This window comes from Mus caroli, unplaced genomic scaffold, assembly GCF_978045245.1.
Source record: "Mus caroli unplaced genomic scaffold, Mus_caroli_1 scaffold_7, whole genome shotgun sequence".
In the NCBI taxonomy this organism is placed as follows: Eukaryota; Metazoa; Chordata; class Mammalia; order Rodentia; family Muridae; genus Mus; species Mus caroli.
In genome coordinates, this window is record NW_028227262.1 from 129,639,567 (window position 1) to 129,665,249 (window position 25,683).

The following is a 25,683-nucleotide window of genomic DNA, read 5'->3' on the forward strand; positions in this document are numbered from 1 at the left end:
TCTCACACCATAAAAAAAAACAAACAAAAAAGCCCCCTCTCTTAAGTTGGCTCTTGTCGGTTATTTGGTCATAAAGAGAAGTAAACAAAGCAAAACAGAAAACTAGAACTAGAAGTGGGGCTATTGCTATGATGTTTGTCACTATATGTTTTGGAAACACTATGTTCTGAGAATATTGGAGAGTTGGGAGCTTCAGACTATAGACTATATAGCTTCAGACTTCTAGAAAACTATAACCCCAGTTATATTACTATGTCCTAAAAATGTGAATAAAGCTGAATTTGAGTGTAATAAGTCAATTGTTTGGCACAGAAAGTGTCAATACAAAAATTCATCCTGACTCTGTATTGTCCAATGCTTTTACTCACATGTTTGCCAAGAGAAATATAAGAAAGTAGAGTAAAAAGACATGGGCAATGTTTATCTTTGTGATAAAATGAGCAAGGATGCAATTAAAGCTGTGGATGGGACAGAAAAGGTGGATAAGGACAGAGAAACTGTAATTACTCAAGACATTAAGAGCACAATTAACAGAAAATTGCACTTAGCACTAGGACAATCACTAGAGTCTTTGGGGCAAGACCCCAACTTTGTTGGACTCTTGGCTGTAAAACTAAAACCCATTTTGAAAACAATTATTTGAAAAGAAAAGTACAGTACAGTACAGTACACCCTTGCTATATAATGTGTGCCTAAGGGTATGCCTTCCCTAATTCAAATAGGCAAACATTTGCCCACCACTGCAGTCATGGTTCATGAGTGTCAATATTTTCAGGCATGGAAATGCATCACAAGTCATGACTTTGGAGGAAAAATTCTAGAAAGCCACAGAGGACAAAAAATATGCCTTAGGGCCCCATTCCTCTGGTGGAACATGTGAATCATCTGTGCATCTAGTTGTGTGGCAGTAGAATACTCACTGAATAGTAGATACTTGGAATATGAGAATTGCTGAGGAAAGTAGCAGGCATGAAATGGAGGCAACCCAAAAGGATAGTTATGAGGAAATGAGACTGTAGGATGGACATCCTGGGGCCATTTTGGAGCTCCAACATATAATTAGAGCCTCATACATAAGATATGAAGAATCAAGATTTGGTGTGATGTCCTAAGTGCTATTAGTCTTGTTTTGACCAAGTGTTTCTTTGCTTTCTTCTTGTTTATGACATCATGGAACATACCTGTGATATTCCTTCCTTCCTTCCTTCCTTCCTTCCTTCCTTCCTTCCTTCCTTCCTTCCTTCCTTCCTTTCTTTCTTTCTTTCTTTCTTTCTTTCTTTCTTTCTTCCTTTTACTCACTGTCTTTCTCTCTTTTTCTTTCTTTACTTAAGAGGTGGTTGTAATTAGGAGACATTTTGAAGTGAGTTTTGAAACGTCATAATTTTAATACAGTGGTGGAACCATTTTAAATTGTACCAAACATCTTTAAATCATGAATATACAGGGCCAAATGCAGAAAGTTGTAACTTCAATATGCAATTTTCTCTAGTAATACACATGTTTAAAGACTCAGTCCCAAGATTGTGGCAATGCTTTGAAAGGCTGTAGAATCTTTAGGAGGTGACGCTTCATTGGAATAACTGAGTTACTGATGGGCAGGACTTATCAGCTGTATGCCAATCGTGGCTTTAGTTCCCTCTGCTACCTGATGACCAACATGATGTAGTGAGAATTGCTCACAGTCTTCCTGCCACAGACAGTAGCCAGTTGTATTTACTACCCAACATTAGTAAACTAAATCTCCCATACCGTAAGGAAAATTAATTTGTTGTTTCTTAAATAACTTCATAACAAATATTTAGCAAGAGTGATAAGAAAAGTCCCTAATACAGAGGTGAATACATAAAAGCCCAAAACTATTAACACAACATAATTCTAATTCAGAGAGCGTAGTTTGAGATTCAGTATGTCATCATTGTATTTCCTATGTTCTAAGATATGATAATATAGATAGAAATATAGATAAATGTACTATATTTTATATCTATGATATATTATAGATCTATATTATATAATAGATATTATAGAGCTATAATATAATGTTTATGCATTTCTTCTACTCTCTGAAAACCTGATTTGCAATGCAAAATTTTCTTTACATGTTTCATAATAACATATTTTATAAAGTATACTAATCAGAGTTTCTACTTTAAGTACTTTATCTTGAATGTCCTATAACAATAACTCTGACTTCACTTCCAACTATAGGAGTGCAAGTGCCTATGAGGCTGGCCACTCAGTGCCATTTTCAATATTATAAAATAACAGTAGTGGATATAGAAGTGTAGAAAATGAAACCTGGACTAGATATAATTGCATCCAAAAACTGAGTGCTGAAACCAAAATCATCTAATAAAACAAGCTTTTCTGAGTATCACTTTTTGATGTTTTTAGGCATATAGCATTGCTATTTTTCCCATGAATGTGGTGCCTGTGGCAAGGCAGGTGTATACTTGTGATGCAGTCCAAATTATGAACATCTGACTGAACAAAATTTTGTTCTTCAACTTCAGCTGTTGCATATAAATAGCAATCATGGAAAGGTTTTGAATAAAAAGGATGACCATGTTAAGAGGTTCCTCTGTTCCATTTGGTAATTCCCAAGTACTTTTAGAGAGTGCCTTACTAACATACCGCCATGCACATGGCTAAATTGAATGCCTACAGTCTGAAGTCATTGATACTCTTTCTGAAAAAATAAAAGGTGTAGGAAAATTTTTCAAGAGGGAAATTATTATGTCTGGCATCCTTGACAGTCTCAAGTAGCAATGTAGGAGAATTTTGTGCTATTGTCTGTTCTTTGTAAGTAATGTTGAACAATAGTCATGAAAGAAAGACAGAAGATAGTCAGAAACCATCACATTTCAAACAATTTCATTAGCACCTAGCTCATTATTGTTAGCAATTTCTTTTACACAATATAAGAAAATAAAAATGACTTTATTCCTGGGACATAAGATGTCTTCCCAATATAAATCTGCAGCACCATTCTGGATCACATTCTCCTGACCAATCAAAAATGTATAGTTAGCTATGAAGGCAAAATTTAACATGGAATCTTCTATTTTAAAAATTCAACTACCTATTACAGAAACAGTACATGATACCTAGAGGTTATGTGAATAAAACAATCCCTTGATATCTGTAGAGGTCAAGGAAATAAGAGTTATTACATGTCTCTGAATGAGGTTCACTGAGTTAGAGACTTATTATGCTGTTCTGAGTTAAGGTCACTGAGTAGGAGAGTTACTAGTTTGCTGTAAGTTAGGCTCACTCTACAGAAGATATACATTAGTGAACAACTCTGATGAATGAACAAATATAGAGTTTAGATAAATGAAGTAATAGTGAATATGGGTTCCAGAGACTGGTGGAAATAGTGAAGTCAGTGAATCATGATGTGTAGGAACAAGAACAAAACATTTGCAAAAGGGAAGCAGACTGACAGATTAGTATTAGGCATTCTAAATTTCAATTCCTGAAAATTACAGGATACATATTCCTCGGGAGTCTACTGATAAATATGATTTAGTGTAAAATTAGTAAATAGTTCTCCATGTAAGTAGTATTTTTTACAAGGATGTTTTGGGAATAATTATTTTTCACAAAAATCATGTAATAAATGTGTTTTAATTAGTTATGAACAAAGATATTGAAATTAGCTAATCCAGAAAATAAACTGATTCAATATAAGCACGGACATTTTTTACACCAGAAGAAATATATATATATATATATATATGTATATATATATATATATACATATATATATATATATATAGTGTTGGAATATGTAATTTATAATTATTTAAAATATCATCATTCAATATCATTAAGATTATTTCTACAGTGAAAACAAACTGGGTATATGTAAAAACACAAGTAAACCTTTACATAGGAAGTTCGAAATAAATAATGGAGCCCAAAGAAATTGTATACATCTGTAGTCATGGGAACTTAGAAGCGTCTGAAAGTGGAGAATAGCATGGTTAGTCATAGCCCAGGTAGGACTAGATAGTGATGCCACGTTTCAGAAGAAAAACGGAGATTAGAGGAGAGGAAACTAGATGAGAGGAGAAAAGGGGAGAAATAATTATCAATCTATATAAGAAAGATAATGGGGAAGTTAGAAGGATAAAGAAAGGAATGAAATAGAGAGAGAGGGAGGGAAGAATTAGAAAGGGGAAGAGAAAGGACCATAAAAATAAATCCAAGAAAGTAAAATGGTATGGGGGCTGGTGAGATAGCTCAATGGTCAAGAGCACTGGCTGATCTTCCAAAAGTCCTGAGTTCAATTCCCAGCAACCACACAGTGGCTTACAACCATCTATACAGAGAGAAACCTGATCCCATCTTCAGGTAGTTACATGTATATGCAGCAGAGCACTAATACATTAAATAAATAAATAATTTAAAATATTGTAACAAATTAAGAATAGTTACATTTAAATAACTTCTTATTTATTTGTTTGTGGTATCTGTTGGTGTGGAACATGCATGGACCCTGTGGAGGGCCAAGGACATACAACTTTCATATGTTTGTTATCTGTGACTATGTGAGTTACAGAGATTGAATTCAAATCTTCATGCATGAAAGCTAGCACTTTTAAAGAGATTTATCCCTCCAGTCCTAGAACATAGGCAGTTAAAAGGATATATAATATAATAGATCAACAAATTTGGCAACTGTTAAAATGTTTGTCCCAAATACAGGAAGAAAATTGAAGATATAAACAGTAAGAAAAATCAAAATGCTTCATGTAGATGTATTTGTTCAATTCTAATACTACATGAATCTTAAATTTAAAACAGAAAATGAGAAAAAATAAAGAGGAAAAGGCACTAGCCATGAAGCTCACTTCTAGGAAGGTAGCCTATACTAGAAGGTACTAGTATATTTTACAAATAACACTAAATACAATATATGTATATATGTATATGTGTGCATATATCTATATGAGAAATTGAATAATATTTATTAAATATTTAAACTTTTTTATGCATGTATGAGTGTTCATGCTGCAAGTACTTAGGTAAAGTGCATGTATCTGGTATTAACGGAGGCATTATATCCCAGAGAACTGGATCTACAGACTGTTGTCAGAAGCCATGTGGGTGCCTGGAGTCTGGGTCCTTTTCTAGAGGAAACAATCCTCAGAACGAAAAAGCCACCACACCAGCACCTCAATAATATCTTAAAACTACAGTAACAGGTATAATCTTCAATCTCTGAACTTAACTGGTGATGCTAGGTAGTAATACTATCCAGATAATTTCAATCATGCTTATGTGGGAGAGTGACATTTGTCAGTGTTATGCCCACAGTATTGACTTTGCTCAAGCAAAATGCATCCCCCAAGCAAATAACTCTAATTAAATGTCGTTGATCACAAAAACAAAAGAAGAATTAAAAACACTAAAATAGAATGGAAATTTGTCAGGAAGAAGAAAAGATTTATTGGAGCTCCAGGAACATAGGATAATATAGGGAAATGCAAATATGCACACTATGTATACATGAAATTGTGCAAGCATAAATACTAAGTAGAATGTATTGTAAGAAAATAGAGTATTAATTACATTCAGATGAAACACTTAATTGATCTTGAATACATTAGAGTACTCTGTCAGTACTAGCTCTAGAGAAAAATATTCAAATTAAGCACTTGATTTCTCATGAGTTGTGAAGAAAATGTCTCAAAATTGTTTCCAGAAAAACAGATTTCATGTACTTTCACAAAATCCAGCAAAATGTCTATGGGAGGAAGATTCCAAATTTATTGAAATTTAATCAGATTTTGAATTTTATCTTTAGAATTTATTTTTAAAATTGTTCTGAAAGAAATTTAATAGTGAATGAAAATCCTGGTCAGAATGTTATAACAATAGAAAATTACAAAGTAAATCTTCAGTTAAAGGTTTTAATTCAAATTTCCAAAGTCAAATATTAATATTATTGGCATTTATGTATCTGTTAAATAAGAATAATAAACCTGGAATGTTGATTTTTATATTAAAAAGGAAATGATGTATAGACATTACAAACATGCATAAGTACATGCAAGAATGTATTTATGTCTCTAAATATAGAGAAGATATTTGACAATGAAGCAGAGCATAGCATAGGTGACACAAACCCAGGGATACTTCTCAGTCTATGCATCTTTATAATTTTTGATATTTGAAATATGCAATTGTATTATTGATGAACCAAAATATAATTAGAAATTAAAAATTTTACCAATTATTAATGCTAAAATGTAAATGAACTAAAGGAAAAGAATAGTGAAATATTTTATTATCATGAATTTCATGATATTGACCAGGCTGGGTTTACTGAAATGAAAATGCGATTTTCATTCACAGATTTCCTAAATTGTTTACCTATTTGCTACTTTTCAAAGAGGATATACTCAGAGATAAAAGAATTATTGTTCAATAAATGTACATGGGGATAATATTCAATTTAAAATAATCCATGATGTTAAAGGAAAAATTCCTCAGTAGTCTACCAGGCACTGGCAATTACAGCCTTAAGCATTTCAGAAACTGGTGGACAAGCAAGGCATGTGTTTCTAACAAAGCAATTACAAATACTTTCATAAAAATGACAAGTATTTGCAAAAAATTTACAATAGGGTAAAATGAAATGCTGTTCTATATGGGTAAGTTTGAAATCACTTCATGCTGAAGGAGCTCCATTAGTCCTTTGAATGACCTACATTTTTAATTTGGCACAAGACCATTTCAAGCTATGGAGTGAGACTAATGAGGCTGCTACCACTGTGCAAAGCAATAATCAACACTTCTTTATTGTGGAGAGTTTATTAAGTCCATGGGTGAGGTGAACTAAGACAGCTTTACTTTAAGAAAAGAGAGATGGGTTTTTTTTTTGTTTTGTTTTGTTTTCCTGAATAAAAATAAATATTCCAAATGTGTATGCTGCCTGGAAAAGGTCCAGGATCATTAGTTACTTTCGAACAAATAAGTAGCTCTAAAAAAAGTCACTCTTTGCAATGATTACACAGACAGCTTTAGTGTTTCTTGGAATGCTTCTGCAACTATTATGGAAACAATGGCCTGGTGGGAAACTAATGATCTTAAAAGGGAGAAGTGACTGCTCTGAATTTGAACTGGGCAGAAATGTGCACTTACTCAAACTAGATTTTTAATTTCTAGTCAACAGAAATTGTGATGAATGACAGTACAGCTAAGTATATCTGAGTCTAACAAATAATATAATTACTCACGTATCCCAAATTGGATATCTGGTTCATCTAAGTGTAGTGAATGACACAAAGAAAGAGAAAATACAAAACTAATAACAAGACACTGGTGAACCTCATTTTAATATATTACTTTCTTCTTTCTCTGGATTATGAGCAAAGTTCCAATCACACACACCACACACACACACACACACACACACACACACACACATGCACACAGAAAGAGAGAGAGACAGAGAGAGAGAGAGAGAGAGAGAGAGAGAGAGAGAGAGAGAGAGAGAGAGAGAATATCCTAAAAACAACTGCAATATATGTTAAGTTTTAGATTCAGTTGCAATTGAGAGAAATTAAGTATCTTTTCATTTTTATATATATTTATAAATATTATGAGATGAAGCCTAGACGAGAAAGAAAGCACACTGCTCATTTATTCAATAGTCACCATTATCTGGGGAAACAAGCTTCTTCCTGCAACTTGGTCACTCATGTCACATTTTCGAAAAAATGTATCTCTCAATCTCTTTGAGGTTAGATCTGTGCTTTTGTGTATTTAAACAGATCATCCTTTAATTTCAACTAGAAAACATTAAGCATTTAGATACTTAACAGAAGAACATGATCTAAGGATCATTTAGAGTGGCCTTACTGAGACAGAAATCATACTGCCCATTCCTTCAACAGCCTCTAGATACCCATCTATCAATGTCATCAGCTAGTGATCTGTCTTCTAGAAAGTCACCACTTGGAATACATGAACAGTTACCCAGGGTTCCATCCCTACACCACCAACAAAATTATGATAAAGATAGACTTCAGAAATGCTGGATTTAGATAAAACTCTTTATTCCAAGCTGTGGCTCATTGGTCTTTTTTTCCCTTGATGACCTGCTTCCTCCTCTTTGCAGTGTCGGTAGTGAAATGGGATGAATCATGAATGAGCACTCGCAAGTATTGACCATGCTCTGAGGACAAAGCAAGTTCTGATGTCTGCTAAAGGATCAAATATTTCTGTTTTCTGAAAAGAGTTATTTTGTATTTTGTTTTCTATTAAAATGTATTTAGTTTCAAAAAAAAAAGAGTACTTATATTTCTAAACACTTTGAACTTTGAAAGCTGTAATAAGAGTTGGGTACCTAACAAGTCAGACTTAAGAGAAGGCATATTTTTTTCCTTATTAATTTATTAATTTATTTAATTTACAACCCATGTATCATATTCCCTTTTCTTCCACCCTCACAATTCCTCCTCTATCAACCCTCCCAGTTTCCTCAGAGAAGGTGAAGTCCTCATGGGTACAAATCCACTGTGTAACATCCATAATATAAGTAATAGCAGGACTTAGCCCATCGTCTACCACTGAAGTCAGAGAAGGCAGGCTAGCTATAGGAAAGGTATTCAAAGGCAAGCAACAGAGTCAGAGACAGTCCCTGATCCAATGGTTATGACAATCACATGAGGAATAATCTACACATGTGCTACATCAGTGTAGCATGTCTAAATCTAGCCACTGCATGCCCTTTGGTTGGCAATTCAGTCTGTGTGAGCCACCATAGACCCAAGTTTGTTTACTTTGTAGGTCTTTTTGTGGAGTTCTTGATCCCATATTAGAGTGCTTTTATTGAGCAGTGTCGGAGGTTGACTCAATCAGCCAGGAGTAGGCTGGTAAAGTGTTTATAATCCCAAAGTAAAGGGGAGAAACAACGAGGTATACACAGAAATGTAATCTTAACTCATTGTGAGGATCTTGGTGAGAAATTGAAGGAGACATATTAATCAAAGTATATGCCAATCTTGGGGTGTCAGAAATAATATGAAGACAGAAAGATGCCCAATATTAAAACTATAAATAGCAATGGGAAAAGCCCACAAGGATTCTAGAAGAACTTAAAGATATTTAGATGGTACCTCATAACTGTTGGTCTTCATCTTTAGAATCAGTATGTCTCATGTCGGCTTTCTCAAGGTTTAACAATGGTTTCAGAAGAAATAAAATGACACATAAAACCATTGTCTCATAAAAACAAGTTTGGGCCGGGCGTGGTGGTGCACGCCTTTAGTCCCAGCACTCGGGAGGCAGAGGCAGGCGGATTTCTGAGTTCGAGGCCAGCCTGGTCTACAAAGTGAGTGCCAGGACAGCCAGGGCTACACAGAGAAAACCTGTCTCGAAAAACCAAAAAAAAAAAAAAAAAAAAAAAAAAAACAAGTTTGGTATACTGTGTGGTCAATATACAGTCTAAATAATCAGACTTGAAAGGAGTAAGTCACCCCACATATGAAAGGTAGTCTGAAGATCATAAAATTGATTTTGGATATTTTATAGAAATTCAATAGGTCACTAAAAAGCAGTATCAATGACACATTAATCAACTGAACAGTTTTAATAAAATAAGATTTATGTATGGGTCACTCTAAGTGATCCTTTGATCACTTTCTTGTGTTAACTATCTAAAACTTTAAATGTATCTAATTGAAATTAAAGGATAACCCTTATAAATGCAAAAAGCATGACTTTCACCTCAAAGAGAATAAGACTTAGTTCATTCCAAAGTCAAGTATGAATGACCAAGTCACTGGCAATAGGAGAAAGTTACCCCAAATTCAATGGTCTACTGTGGGGGTAATGTCATGAAGTTTTGCAGTTGTAGAACGAAATCATAAACCATGGCAAGTCTAAAATACATTGGTGGTTAGAGCAGAGAGAGGGATCACAGGCAGGCAGAACTTCCATTGGTAGAGAATCAGGGTTTTGTTAAGTTAACACCTCCTAAAGACTTACTTATTATGAGGATGTTAGACCTAACAGGTTACTAGACAAGCAATGGTTGTTAGATGGGCTGAATATCCACCAGAGATTAAATGTGAATTAATTCTACCCTAAAACAGGAACATCTCAGTCTCTCCACATTTACTGACTTTCTGTACAAGTCCTTTACAGGAATTGTATTGCATACACTACTTCAGAAAACTATAGTCTTTTATATTCTATAGTATTTATAAAAATGCTTTTCCTAAACATGGTTCTGATTTTGTTTTAGAAAGACAGAAAATTTATTAAAAATTTATAAAAATTTAGTATTTTTTAAGAATATTTATTACAAGAAGTCAAATAACTACCCCTCTATGTGCTGGAAAGATGGCAAAAGTTTAAGAATACATACTACTTTTGCTGAAGACCAGATTACGACTCTCAGTTCTTGCATAACATAGCTCAAAACAGCATATTATCCAATCTGCAGGCACATCCTATCCTTATATTCTCCACAAACATCAGTACTCACATGCAGACTTTCACAAAGATACATTTTAAAAGCATATAAAAGTATGATTTGTTTTTAAAAAATAATCTTGCAAAAGCAGTCTCTGCAACATCAAATAATAAAAGTATTATAAATAAGAAATAAAAGCTTATTTGAAGTTTTGTGGTATTGATTCAATTCAACAAAACAAGTATTATCAAATTATTTAATATTTCTTTCTTTTTTTACTTTATTTGCTTATTAAAGGTCTAAATCTTAAATTTTGCTAAAATAGTTTTTTGTTTTGTTTTGTTTTGTTTTTACTTGTTATTCAAAATGTGGGATGACTAGGAATAGATATCAGCTCTACAATGTGTGCCATTAGGTATGCAGCTATTAAGACATAAAGAAGAATACACTGAAATTATATACCCGAAGGGTTTCAAACAATTCATTTCCTTTTTTTTCTTTTTTAATAGATATTTTACTCATTTACATTTCAAACTCTATCCCCTTTCCTAGTTTCCTCTTGGGAAATCCGCTATACCCTCCCTCTAACCTGTTCCTCAACCCACCCACTTCCAATTCCTGGTCCTAGCATTCCACTATACTGGGGCACAGAATCTTTGCAAGACCAAGGGCCTCTCCTCCTTCTCCTGCTCCTGCTCCTCCTGCTCCTGCTCCTGCTCCTCCTGCTCCTGCTCCTGCTCCTGCTCCTGCTCCTCCTCCTCCTCCTCCTCCTCCTCCTCCTCCTCCTCCTCCTCCTTCTTCTTCTTCTTCTTCTTCTTCTTCTTCTTCTTCTTCTTCTCTCTCTCTCTCTCTCTCTCTCTCTCTCTCTCTCTCTCTCTCTCTCTCTGTCACTATCTACTATTCTTAATTGATTACTTTATTAATTTGCATTATAAATGTCCCCTTTTCTGTTTTCCCCTCCTCAACCCCTAATCCCATTGCATTTTCCCTTTGCCTCTAATAGCTTGCTCTCTCACCCACTCACACACCCAACCACTCCTGCCTCAGTGCTCTAGCAAACACTACACTGGGGTATCAATCCTCCACATACCAAGGGTCTCCCCTCCCATTGTTGCCAGATAAGGCAATTGATACTCTGTTACATAAGTGGCTGGAGCCATGGGTTCTTCCATGTATGCTCTGTGGTAGGTGATTTAATCCTTGAGAGCTCTGAGGGTTCCAGTCAGTTGATATTGTTGTTCTTCCTAGGGGTTGCAATTCCCTTTAGTTCCTTCATTGCTTCCCCTAATTCTTGCATTTGGGTCCCCGGGTTCAGTCTGATGATTGGCTGTGAGTATCTGCATCTGTATTAGGTGCTGGCAGAGTCTCTCAGAAAACAGCTATACCAGGCTCCTGTCAGCAAGTACTTCTTGGCATCATGAATATTGTCTGCTTTGGGGACTGCAGATGGGATGAATCCCAAAGTGAAGTGGTCTCTGGATGGCCTTTCTTTCAATCACTACAACAGGTTACAATTTACAGACTATATGAAGCTTAACAAGAAGTTAAGACAAAAGTGTGGATGTTTCAATCCTCTTTAGAAGGGGAAATGAAATAATCATGGGAGGTAGAGGGAGGGAGGGAGGGAGGGAGGGCCCTGAAGGGGGAGAAGTGGAGGAGGGAAGAGTGGGGGGAAGATCAGGTAAGGGAGATAGGAGAGAAGACCATATGGTCAGGACAATGAATAGAAATATGTAGCAGAGGGGAGGGGGCCTGGGGAATGGGGAGGAAACCACTAGAAAGTGAGAGGTTCTCATGACTCAATGGGAATGACCTTAGCCAAAAATACCCAAAGAAGGAGAGGTAGAACCTTTAGAGGCCATCTCCAGTAGGTTGGCATAGCCCCCATAATCATTCTCTGGCTTCCTAATGATGTGATCCTTTAATACAGTTCCTTATGTTGTACTGAACCTGACCATAAAATTATTTCATTTTTACTTTATAACTCTAATTTTCTTGTTATGAACTATAATGAAAATATCTGTTATGCAGGTTATCTAATGTATAACCCAAAATGGGTTGTGACCCACAAGTTAAGGACTGCTACTTTAGACAAAGGGTTTTGAACCTTGTAAAAGAGAAGAAATTAAGCAAGCATGTAGTTATTCTGTTTTTGTTTTTGACTATAAATATGGTGTGATTAGTTGTGGACTGAGACCTGCACCAGAAAAAAAAACAAAAACAAAAACAAACAAACAAACAAACAAACAAAAAAACCATAGGTTTTACTCCTCTCTTATAGCAGTATTTATTGCAGAAGCTTCCTGCGGGACAGGGAGCCAATATCATAAGATGTGTACGTACTGGTAGGTCTACAAGTCTCCAATGCGTAGTTTCACACCTTCATTCACAGACAGCCCTGGTTACAGCCAGGGAATAAGAAAACAAAACATAAAGACATAAACATGGGGAAGAGAGTGTTATCAGGTATGAAAAGGACACAAAAGAAGGTAGATGAGAGAGAAATTAGAATATAGTGTATACATTTAAGAAATTGTCAAACAATAAATTTTAAGTAATAAAAATGGAAATATTAAGAAGATAGTATGTAATTATGTGTCTTATAATTTTTATGTTTAACTATATGGTAAGACAATAAATAAGTAAAATATTACTTTACGAATACATTTTGTATACAGGACTCATCATTGTACCTTGTAATATTTCTGTTTGATATCACTACTATGAGATTCATATGAAGAATGAGTTGAGGAGACTGATTATCATGATTTATTGGTTGAGCTGGGGTTTAGAGTTGATATTCCCCATAGTTATAAATAATTTGAGTTGGTCAAACAGAAGAGACAATATCTTCCATATGAGGTTCATGAAATTATTTTATTTAAAATTTGAAGTTAATTTAATAATGAAATAAATTCTATCAAAATAAGCCCCTGCTTGTTAATTCTGGAATTTAAATAATTGAATAGTTCTTAGTATTGACTTACAATGTCTTCATTCTAAGCCAGCAGGAAACACATAGAGGAAGTTTTTGAGAAGTATTTGCTCAGAAAATATTAATATGTTATTTCTATTTATATTCAATGGCTTCAAAAATTATTATAACCATGATTTTCTTTTCATCTTCAGCTCCTTTTGTGTTTAGTGATCTTTAAGGGGAAAGGGGTGTTTTGCTTTATTTTGTTTTTTTCTCTCTCTCACAGGGATTATATGGTAGCTGCTTCAAGAAAGTTGTATTTTCTTCACTTTTTTCTATCACAATGTGTTTTATGTGGAACATTTCCAGCCAAACTTCAAAGACGGAATATTTTAATAGCTTAGTACTGAGACCAATTTTATATTTGCATTAAAATTTATGTCCTTCTCATTTGTATAAAGAGCACAGTTTCTATAAGTTTCTCTTTAAAGTAGAGAGTCATACCATCCTTTACAGTAGCATGACGTCTCATTAAATGTTGAAAATACACTTTCAGAAAAATGATATTGTCAGCTTTAGAGAGAGGATTTCTGGACCTAGGTAAAAATTAAGATATCCTCTTTGTATTAACTTTTGTACATTTAAGGACAACTTCTCTTTTCCTCTATTTAAAATCACATTTTTATGAAACTGTTTGCTATGGTGTAGATATTGTGTATAGTCTAGATATTTGTTAAATGACCTTAGTACTTTATTCTTCATGGTGGTCTACAGATAATGACCCAGCCTATTGCAATGCGAAAATGTATTTTGTCTACCTTGGCCATTTTTTGACCAAGCGAAAATGGGATATTTGATATAAATGTCAGTCAATTTCTAAATCACAAACACAGAATTAGTATGATGTCCAAAGAGAGAGGATGCATGTATTCAATAGAAGTATCTTAATAATGATAGCTGAGTTGCTACATCCTATTTTTCTGTGATTAGTAGCATTTCATCCATTACAAATATTCAAATACACATGTGTGGGAATCTTATGTAACTTACAGTTTGAAAACTATTGAGGGATAATAGACATACTTTAGGTTCTTTGAAGTTCTTGGAATAATAATTTGGTTTTTCTGCAAACATTTGATGGGCAAGTAAATTTGACTTTTCTGTCAAATTCTGCAAGAAGTCATCCCCAATATACAGGAGAGAAATTCTTCTTTCAAGGTCTGTAGAGGATTGTGTTGAAATTTTGATGGGAATTGCATTGAATTTGTAGATCCTTTTGATAAATGGCCATTTTCAGTGTGTCAGTTCTACCTATCAATGAGCATGGAATATATTACCATCTTCTGGTATTTTCTTCAATTTTTTTTCAAAGACTTGAAGTTCTTGTCTGCTACATCCACTCCAGTAGTGACAGGTGCAACAGGCCCCTAAAACCTGGGCGCTGTCCTGAGGCGGAAAGTTCTCCTGGAATCGTGGCATCCTGTATAACAAATGCTCCAATGTCCTTGCTTTAGTTGGTAAGCGGATCTGTGTGCTTTCCCTTAATATTGCTTTATTATGAGAGCTCCTAAGGATTGATTTTTTTGACATATAGCTAAGTTAGATTCTAGGCAGTCCTTGATCCGACTCTGGGCATGGATAGCTAATTTCTGCCCTACACAGAAAATTACCATTTTCTAAGAAGAAGGAAGTTTGTGACCTAAGGAGGAACCAGAGTAGATACTTAGAACTATAGATAGCTGAGTTACACCCATATACAAGTATTTACAATGGCCTAGGGGGAAGGTGGACTATAAAATAGACTAGAGTAGGAACTATGGCAGGGGCACGAAGCCCTTGCCCCTGGCTTCTAAGATTAAGTGGACCTTAGGTGGAGCTGGTTTTGATCCCAGATGTTAACATTGAATTTTATCCCAGTTGGTTCCTGTCAGTCCATGCGTGTTTGCATTCCTCTGTTTTGTGTAAGAATCCAGTAACCTCTTTGTACCTTGCCGGTGTGTCACCCAACTTCCCTATTTTCTTCTGTATAAAAAGTCTGATGCTCGATTTAACAAATTACATTCAGACTCAGCACACTCTCTCATGTCTGTTTCTGTCTGTCAGTTCCCGCAGACTCTATGCCCATCTGCTGGAACCCCTGATTTCCAAGGATTGAGGAGGGCCCACTGGGCCCGGTTCGTGGCACGGTCATTCACTTGCTCGGTTATAGTTACAGAAGTTAGTTTTTATTATTTGTGACTTTTTTGAAGGGTGTTATTTACATAATTTCTTTCTCAGCACATTTTCAACTTGTATTAAAGAGGGCTACTAATTTGTTTTAGCGGAAGCCCTTAGATTTGTGACACAGATGTTCAGAATTGAGACATCATCTTGGTGATTTTTTTCTTTAATAAATGTGAAGTGTTCTTCATCTCTTTTCATTATTTATGGTTGAAATGCTACTTTATTAGATATTAGAATGGCTACTTCAGCTGATTTTCTGTATTGTTTTGCTTAAAAACCCTTTTTTTTTTTCAGTTCTCTACACTGATGTAATTTTTATCTTGGTTTGAGATGTGTTTCTTGCATATCTCTTGCATTTCTTGAACACTTCATCTGCATCTCAATGATGGGTCCTGTTTTTTGCATCTGCTCTGTTATCCCATGTCTTTTATTTGGGGCATTGAGCCCACTGATATAAAGAGATATTAATGACTAATGATTGTTAATTCCTATTATTTTGATGTTGTTGGTAGTAGTCAGTGTTTGTGTGTGTGTGTGTGTGTGAGAGAGAGAGAGAGAGAGAGAGAGAGAGAGAGAGAGAGAGAGAGAGAGACTCTCTTTTGTTTTTTGCTGATGTAAAGCTGTATCTTGTGTTTTCTTGGGTGTAGTTAGTTACAACTCTTGTGTTGGAGTCTTTTCTTTTCTTCTAGCATCCCCCATAGGTCTGGATTTGTGGAATGATATTAACTTTGGTTTGTTGTGGAATATCTTTTTTTTCCATCTATGCTGAGTGCATGATTGGGTGTATACAGTAATCTGAGTTGACATCTTTTGTCTTTTAGAGACTGAAAGACATCTGGCCAGATATAATTCTAATATATATACATTTTATATGTTGCCTGACCTTTTTCCCTTGTAGCTTTTAATATTTGTTCTTTGTTCCAAACAGTGAGTGTATTAATTATTATGTGGCTATATGATTTTGTTTTCTGGTTCAATCTATTTTGTGTTCTTTAAGCTTGTATGTTTCTTAGGTTTGAGAAACTTTTCTATGATTTTGATGATATTTTCTGTGCCTTTGAACTGAGGATCTTGCCTTTTTTTCTATTCCTATTAATACTTAGTGTTGGTCTTTTCATAATGTCCCAAATTTCCTGGATGTTTTATATTAGAAACATTTTAGATGTAACATTTACTTTGCCCATATTTCAATTTTTTTCTATCATAGCTTATGCCAGACATTCTCTCTTCTAACTTGTATTCTGTTAGTGAAACTTTCTTCTGCAGTTCCTGTTCTTTTTGCAAGATTTTCCATTCCCTCAATTTTCTTAGTTTGTGTTTTCTTTATTGCTTCTGTTTTCATTTTCAGGTCTTGAAAATTTTCATTCATTTTCTTTAAGTGTTTGACTGTGTTTTCCATTATTTCTTTTCATATATTTGTTCTCTGTTTAAAGGCCACATCTGATTTGATTGTATTTTCCTGTATTTATTAAAGACTTTTATTCATTTTCTCTTCAAATGACCTCTATCATCTTAAGAAAATTAGATTTAAGCACCAAGGGGACAGGGCAATCCTCAAGACTTCTACTAGACTTGCTGGGGACAAAGTGAGCAATGGAATGGGGAATGGTGATCTCACCTGATGGTCCAGGGATGCAGACAAATCTGTGGCATGGTGAATGGGGTGTAGAAGAGATAGGGTAGAACTTTCCACTGCTTGATTTGTCTGTAGGAGTCACAGGCAGGCAGAGAATTGGGGTAGGAGCAGGGTATGTGAGTTTTAATTGGCATAGACAAAAATTCAAAGAAAACAACCTTGAAACTGCAGTTAATAATTATCAACTATTTCTTCCTAGAACCCAAGTTTTCATTTTTAATAGCCCACAGATGATATCAGTACATTGTAGGCATTTAAAGTAATATGGGAATTGAAACATCCCAGCTTTGTGGAGAGGGTAGAATTCATTTATGCCTTATCAGATATGTTTTCTGGAAAGACAGAAGTCTTGATCAGTCTACTCTGAATGTGAGGAAATTTGTCTCACTACCCAGAAGGATGGTTGTCAAAGCATCAGGAAGTCAATGTTTGGTTTTTATTATTGGAATTGAACTCAGTGTCTCTTGTATGGTCACTGATTATTGTACCACTGAATAGTAACCGAATCTCTAGGAGTGCAATAATTTTAAAGTGTCTATTTATTGCCTAGTCTATAGTAAGTTCATGATAATCATTACATATCATTGTGGTACAGTTCCTACACTGATTACTGACAATAGTGCTGAACATTAGCTTTACATTATATATATATATATATATATATATATAGTTTTTCATGACTGATTTAAAATAGAATTAATTCATAACCTCTATTTCATTATTAGTAATAATAATCTTAGAATAATTATTTATATTTCTCAAGGCTTCCACATAAATATTTCAGAAACAAGGTTTCATATTTAGACAACCACTTACTTAAGTGTAGATGTTCATAAAGTGAAAACAAAACTCTTGTGCTAATCTCACAAGATCAAAAAGTCAACCAGTATTTCCATGTGTCAAAGATTGTACCCAGTATTAAGCTTTACTAAAAAAATACTAAGGAAAATTAACCATAAATTCCTTCAGGGCAAAGATGTCAAATCACTGCAGCTACAAGTCTTCTCGCATTGCATAAGTCTCTGTGCAGAAGACATGCATTTCTTAATAAAATTGAAAAAAAAAATAACAGGTTTTAGTTTCCAAGTATAAAGCAACTACATTTTGAAATTACACAACTATTTATATTTAGAAACACTTCATTGGTAAATATTGTTTCTTTTGATAAATAACGAAAATCTAACTTCATAGAGGAAATTGACCAAACTTTTATATAAAAGATTTATTTATCCCCCAATCTATACTAAGCTCAAACACTACTCCCTACCCCTCTGCACACACTAAACCATGAAAATGATAGATGGCTGTTTTAATATCTCTCAAGAGAAGTTATCACAACCTGTGTACTCAGATAGAAAATAATCTGCTAATAAGTAATGATAATAAAATAAAGAAATGTCGCAGCAATGCTGAGGCTTGCTTATTTATTTGGAGGGCTCACACTGACAAAATCAGAAGTTAGGCAGGTAAACAATAGAACCAAGAAGAAAATTTCCAGGAAGCAAGGCAGGATATGAAATCAAGATAAGAAAAAATGGGGTTGAACCTTACAAAATGTACAATGTGCACAGCTAAATATGCATGGTAGAAGGAAAAGCCAAAACAAATTCAGGAGAACAGTAAACTTTTGTGAAGTTACGTCAAGATCTCATCACACACAAATGCCACAAATACTGGACAGTGATTTGGCTTAGCCCCAGGTTTTCTAATTGATTTCTGATGAATATAGTAGCTAGTCAGGGTGCATCTTTCCTGCTTCCTGCAGGTGAGAGGAGATAATTGCTGTCATCTTTCATGGATGTGAAATGCCTAGTTGTGGAAAAGCAGACGGTTCTCGCCAACAAGTGAGACCTACTGGAACTGAAAGAGGGATAAATTGAGCATTCCAGAGTTTAATAAAAATTGTATAATTATCAAAGAAAAACACATTTCATAATTGCATTTTCATCAACTCTTTCATTTATACATTTTAACTTAGAGAAGATTTTTGGCTCAGATAGTAAATTTAGCTTCACTATCAATACCTCATTTTAGCTAAAATACTTTTATGAATGCTCATTTGCTAGAGTACAAGTATGTACTAATTAAGAATAGTTAAGAAATTGAAGTTGCCATGAGATTATTCTCTAATATGATAGATTATTTAAATTTAAGAATTTTGGCAGTATTGGCCTATTCTAAATCATATAAAATTATAATAATCACAGTATATTTTATACATGTATGAAACTGTCGAAAAACCAATTCGATGAACATTATTTTTAAAATGTACTACATTTTGTGTTTCTTTACTTCTGACATGCTAAGATAGGGAGGAAATAGGTGGGGTTGACTTTAGAGGCTGCATCTAGAAATGTTACAGAAAGTAGCACTGGAAGAAATAATATCATACAGATTGAAGAAACTGGAAGCATAGTGAACCATGGAACTGCACAATCACTGTTTAAATTCACTAGAACATACTTTAAGAGCTGGTGACAAAACCTTCTTTCAAATAGATTTCTCATAAATTCCAGTAACAAATTTGGACATAAACTGTGGAGAAATGTTGTCGTCATCACACTTATCTTCTAACTCTCAGTAATGGATATAAAATGTAGCTACATTATTAATGACTTAGGATACTCCTTTTAGACCATTCAGTCTTTTGTGATAATGCATACCTACTTGTTTTGTTGTTTGAAGCTGTCATCTGTCAGCTGCCTATAATACTTCTATGCTAGAAAGAAAACCATAATTAATTGTATCAAACAATCCACCTAATTGTTTTTCTTTTTTTTTTTGAATTTTTCTCTATTTTCACAACAAGTATACAAGTGCTTGTTTGAATACTTATATCTGTGCACGTGTACATTTAGTGCCTTTCAAGATCAAAGGGAAATACTGTATCCAATGAGACATAAGTTACAGAGAATTGTGAACTGCAAAGGACTCTGGGAAGTAAATGTGTGTCTTCTGGAAGAGCAGCCAGTGCTTTTAACACCTGAGACATATCTCTAGCTCCCATCACTATTTTATTCACTTAAAAAATCTTTTTATGTATGTATGTATTTATTTATTTGTTACACTCCAGATTTTATTCCCCCAACCCCCACTCTACCTCTTACTGTTCCACATCCATTACCTCCTCCCCAACTGCCTGTCTTCATGAGGATGTCCCCATTCCCCACCCAAAAAGATCTCTAAACTCCCTTAGGCCTTCAGTCTCTTCAGGGTTAGTTGTATCTTCTCTGACTGAACCCAGACCCAGCAGCTCTCTGCTGTCTGTATATGTGTTGGGGTCCTCATATCAGCTGGTGTGTACTGCCTGGTTAGTAGTTTAGAGTCTGAGAGATCTCGGGGGATCCAGGTTAACTGAAACTTTTGATCCTCCTACAGGGTCACCCTCCTCCTCAGCTTCTTCCAGCCTTTCCTTAATTCAACGACAGGGGTCAGCAACTTCTATCCATTGTTTTGGTGAAAATATCTGTATCTGACTCTTTCAGCTTGTTGTTGGATCTTCCGAAGGGCAATCATGCTAGGTCCCTTTTTGTGAGTGCTCCATAGCCTCAGTAATAGTGTCAGGCCTTGGAGCTTCCCCTTGAGCTGGATCCTACTTTGGGCCTGTTGATGGACATTCTTTTCCTCAGACTACTCTCCGTTTCCATCCCTGCAGTTCATTTACAAAATGGAATACTACTCAGTTATTAAGAAAGAGGACATCCTGAGTTTTTATTATTATTAATTATTATTATTATTATTATTAATGTATTTTCCTTAATTACATTTTCAATGCTATCCCAAAAGTCCCCCATACCCTCCCCCCAACTCCCCTACCCACCCATTCCCACTTTTTGGCCCTGGCATTCCCCTGTACAGGGGCATATAAAGTTTGCCTGTCCAATGGGCCTCTTTCCAGTGATAGCCGACTAGGCCATCTTTTGATACATATGCAGCTAGAGTCAAGAGCTCCGGGGTACTGGTTAGTTCATAATGTTGTTGCACCTCCAGGGTTGCAGATCTCTTTAGCTCCTTGGATACTTTCTCTAGCTCCTCCATTGGGGGCCCTGTGATCCATCCAATAGCTGACTGTGAGCATCCACTTATGTGTTTGCTAGGCCCCGGCCTAGTCTCACAAGAGTTTTGCAGGCAAAATAGATAGAACTAGAAAATATCATCCTGAGTTAAGTAACTCAAACCTAAAAGGACATGAATGATATGTACTCACTAATAAGTGGATATTAGCCAAAAATAAAAAGTACAGAACACACAAGATACAGTCCACAGAACTCAAAAATTCCAACAAGCTGAAGCACCCAAGTAAGGACACACCTCAGTCCCACTTGGGAGGGAGAAGAAAGCAAAATTATATGTGGGGAGGAAGGGAACTGGAAGGGAAAGTAGACAGGGGTCATGGAGGGAAGAGGGAACCTGATCTGGTGTTGGGTAAGGAGAAAGGACTAAAGCCGTGAGGGCCAGCAGAAAGAGTGGAAACAGGCAAGTCAGGAGTTAGGAAGTTAGGGGGACTCTCCAGAATGCACCAGAGACCTGGGAGCTGAGAGACTCTCAAGACCCAAAGGGAGGAAACGTAGATGAAATGCCAGACAGTAGGGAGAGGAAATTTAGAAATCCCACCTCTTCTAGGAAGACAAATTATCAAGTGAAGGAGGGGGTTGCCATCCCACAGTCAAAACTCTGACCCATAATTGTTTTCTTCATTGTTTTTAAAGATATTTTAGTATGTTTCCTCAATGGCAGCCTTGTTCCAAGGAACTTCACCTTAATTCAGTGCCTTTTCTAGAATGAGAACACAATGGGGTTTTTTGTTTGTTTGTTTTTTGGGTTTTTTTGGTGTTTGTTTGTTTGTTTGTTTTGTTTTGTTTTTGTGTTTTTTCGAGACAGGGTTTCTCTGTATAGCCCTGGCTGTCCTGGAATTCACTTTGTAGACCAGGCTGGCCTCGAACTCAGAAATCCACCTGCCTCTGCCTCCCGAGTGCTGGGATTAGAGGTGTGTACAACCACCACCACCACCCCGTTGAGAACATGACGTTTTTATACATATTGCACCTATGGTCTGTGAAATAAAGAGAATCTGAAACCACAGTGCGATAACACGGAAGTTCTTCAAAGCCTACTTCTATTTGTCATTGCTGCTGGCTTTCATTTTAATGCTCATACATATCATCATATGCTTCTGCTGGCAATTCAAATTCACATATATCCAGAGACCTTATCTTGTACAATGTTTTCTTACTTTTCACTCAAATAATACTCGTTTTAAAAAGAAGTCAGTGGTAGACCAATGTGAAAAGTACACTGGTATCTAAGATTAGGAATACACAAGATGTTGACTGATGCAAGTTATTTCCTCAGGATTTCTGGATGGACATTCACTATTGACTCATTCAGAAAGGGCTGTGTCAGCATGTTCACTAAGGAAGAAAATTTTTTTCAGAAGAAATGCTAATACCTACAGCAATTCTACCTAGCAAATACACCATACACCATAATCAATGAGCGACAAAAAAAAAAATGTATTTTCTTTTTTTTGAAAATACAATCCACTAAAGATTCATATTTTTCTACTATAGAGGGTATAAAAGAAAAATGAAAAATTCAGAAGTAAATAGAGATAATCGAAATGTTAGGTTCACATGGAATTTAAAGTTAAGCTAGTTAAAATTGAGTCTTTTCCCCCTTTTTGTACTTTTCATGAATTTTAGAGTATAATACACAAACCAATGCGTTATAAAGTATAATGTAATAGAGATATTTGGTGATGATTGCCATCCCACCAAGTCCAGAGCCTCTGATCAGTGATTAGGCTGTTGAAATTTAGACTATGTATTACCCACACAGTACCTCAGGGACAACTGAACTGCTGTGTTGTAATTTCTACCTATTCTGGAATGAGGTATTTATAATTGGTCAAAATCCTTCTGGAAATAATAAGTTATTAACACAACAATAAAGACATTATGTCAACTAGAGAGGGTTATCCTAATCCTATGAAGATATTTCAGTGATAAAATATAGCCCAATGCAGAGCCATACATGTATATTGAATGCCATTTCAAGTGTAAAATCTTGTAATGATGAAACAAAGTCATAGCCTTTTTTTTCCCCAATATTTTATTAGGTACTTTCTTCATTTATATTTCAAATGCTATCCCAAAATTCCCCCATACCCTCCCCGCCCCAGCAGCTCTCCTACCCACCCACTCCCTCTTCTTGGCCTTGGTGTTCCCCTGTATAACTTTGCAAGGCCAAGGGGCCTAGTTTGCAAGACTAGGCCATCTTCTGCTACATATGCAGCTAGAGACAGGATCTCTGGGGGTACTGGTTAGTTCATATTGTTGTTCCACCTATAGGGTTGCAGCCCACTTTAGCTCCTTGGGTACTTTCACTAGCTCCCCCATTGGGGGCCCTGTGTTTCATCCAATAGCTGACTGTGAGCATCCACTTCTATGTTTGCCAGGCACCGGCATAGCCTCACAAGAGACAGCTATATCAGAGTCCATTCAGCAAAATCTTGCTGGCTTATGCAATGCTGTCTGCATTTGGAGGCTGATTATGTGGTGGATCCCTGGGTACGGCAGTCCCTAGATGGTCCATCCTTTTATCTCAGCTCCAAACTTTATCTCTGTAACGCCTTCTATGGGTGTTTTGTTCCCAATTCTAAGAAGGGGCAAAGTGTTCACACTTTGGTCTTTGTTTTTCTTGAGTTTCATGTGTTTTGCAAATTGTATCTTGGGTATTCTAAGTTTCTGGGTTAATATCTGCTTATCAGTGAGTACATATCATGTGAGTTCTTTTGTGATCGGGTTACCTCACTCAGGATGATACCCTCCAGATCCATCCATTTGCCTAGGAATTTCATAAATTCATTGTTTTTAATAGCTGAGTAGTACTCCATTGTGTAAATGTACCATAATTTCTGTATCCATTCCTCTGTTGAGGGACATCTGGGTTCTTTTTAGCTTCTGTCCTTTCTCTACACAAAGGATAAACAAATTTTCCTGAGAAAGAAATGAGGGAAACGACACCCTTCACAATAGTCAAAAAAATTTAAAATACCTTGTTATGACTCTAACTAAGGAAGTGAAAAAAAAAAAAGGTATGATAAGAACTTCAAGTCTCTGAAGAAAGAAATCAAAGAAGATCTCAGAAGATGGAAAGATCTCCCATGCTCATGGATTGGCAGGATCAATATAGTAAAAATGGCTATCTTGCCAAAAGCAATCCACAGTTTCAATGCAATCCCCATCAAAATTCCAACTCAATTCTTCAACGAATTAGAAAGAGCAATCTGCAAATTCATCTGGAATAACAAAAAAAAAACTAGAATAGCAAAAACTCTTCTCAATGATAAAAGAACCTCTGGTGGAATCACCATGCCTGACCTAAAGCTTTACTACAGAGCAATTGTGATAAAAACTGCATGGTTCTGGTATAGCGACAGACATGTAGACCAATGGAATAGAATTGAAGACCCAGAAATGAACCTACACACCTATGGTCACTTGATCTTTGACATGGGAGCTAAAACCATCCAGTGGAAAAAAAAAGACAGCATTTTCAAGGAATGGTGCTGGGACACCTGGAGGTTATCATAGAGAAGAATGTAAATTGATCCTTTCCTATCTCCTTGTACTAAGGTCAAATCTAAGTGGATCAAGGAACTCCACATAAAACCAGAGACACTGAAACTTATAGAAATCACAGCCTTTTAAGGCAGTTGTTTTCAGCTAATTACAGTCACCTTGTTTTATTATGCATCATTAAGGTATATTTTGGCTAATGAAAATTAGCAATATGCACATTTTATGTGTTCATTCAGGTTTGTAGGCAACATTGTCTATGACACTGTGACTATTTACTTTTCAAAATTTCTGTAACTCCAATAACTGTGAAAATATCAGGAGACATAGAAGTCTAGATGAATTATGTGTACAAATGAAAGCTTGATATTTCATTGGTTGATATTTCAATGTGTGTGCAATTTGACAGTGATTGGTTAGTGGGCAATGAAGCCAATTCTTGGTTTTTCATGCTTTATCAGACATATCAACTGTTTTAAATTGTGTAAATATTCTCTAGGGATCAGGTTTCACAAATTAATCTCATGATTTTTTTTTTTCACAAAAAGAGGTAGGTTAAGAAGAAAGAAGTGGGCAGAGAGAAAAGAGAAGACTTCAAAAATGTGTACTTTCTAACAAAATTTCATTCATGTTATTATTTTCAGCAACAAAGGTTATGATAATTACAGAATGTTTGGTGATAAAGTTGTCTGTAACATGGTCATGAATTTATATTATTAAGTTCAATTAAACTTAAAGATTATATTCAAAGAAGTAGGGAGAAATGAAGTTGTCATGATTAACACAATAGGTAATCTCAACAGAAAGTCTGTAATTATAAAAATTCAAAAGGTCCAATTCAATTTTAGAACTGAAAAATGTAAAACTAAAATATTCACTAAATGAGCTTCAC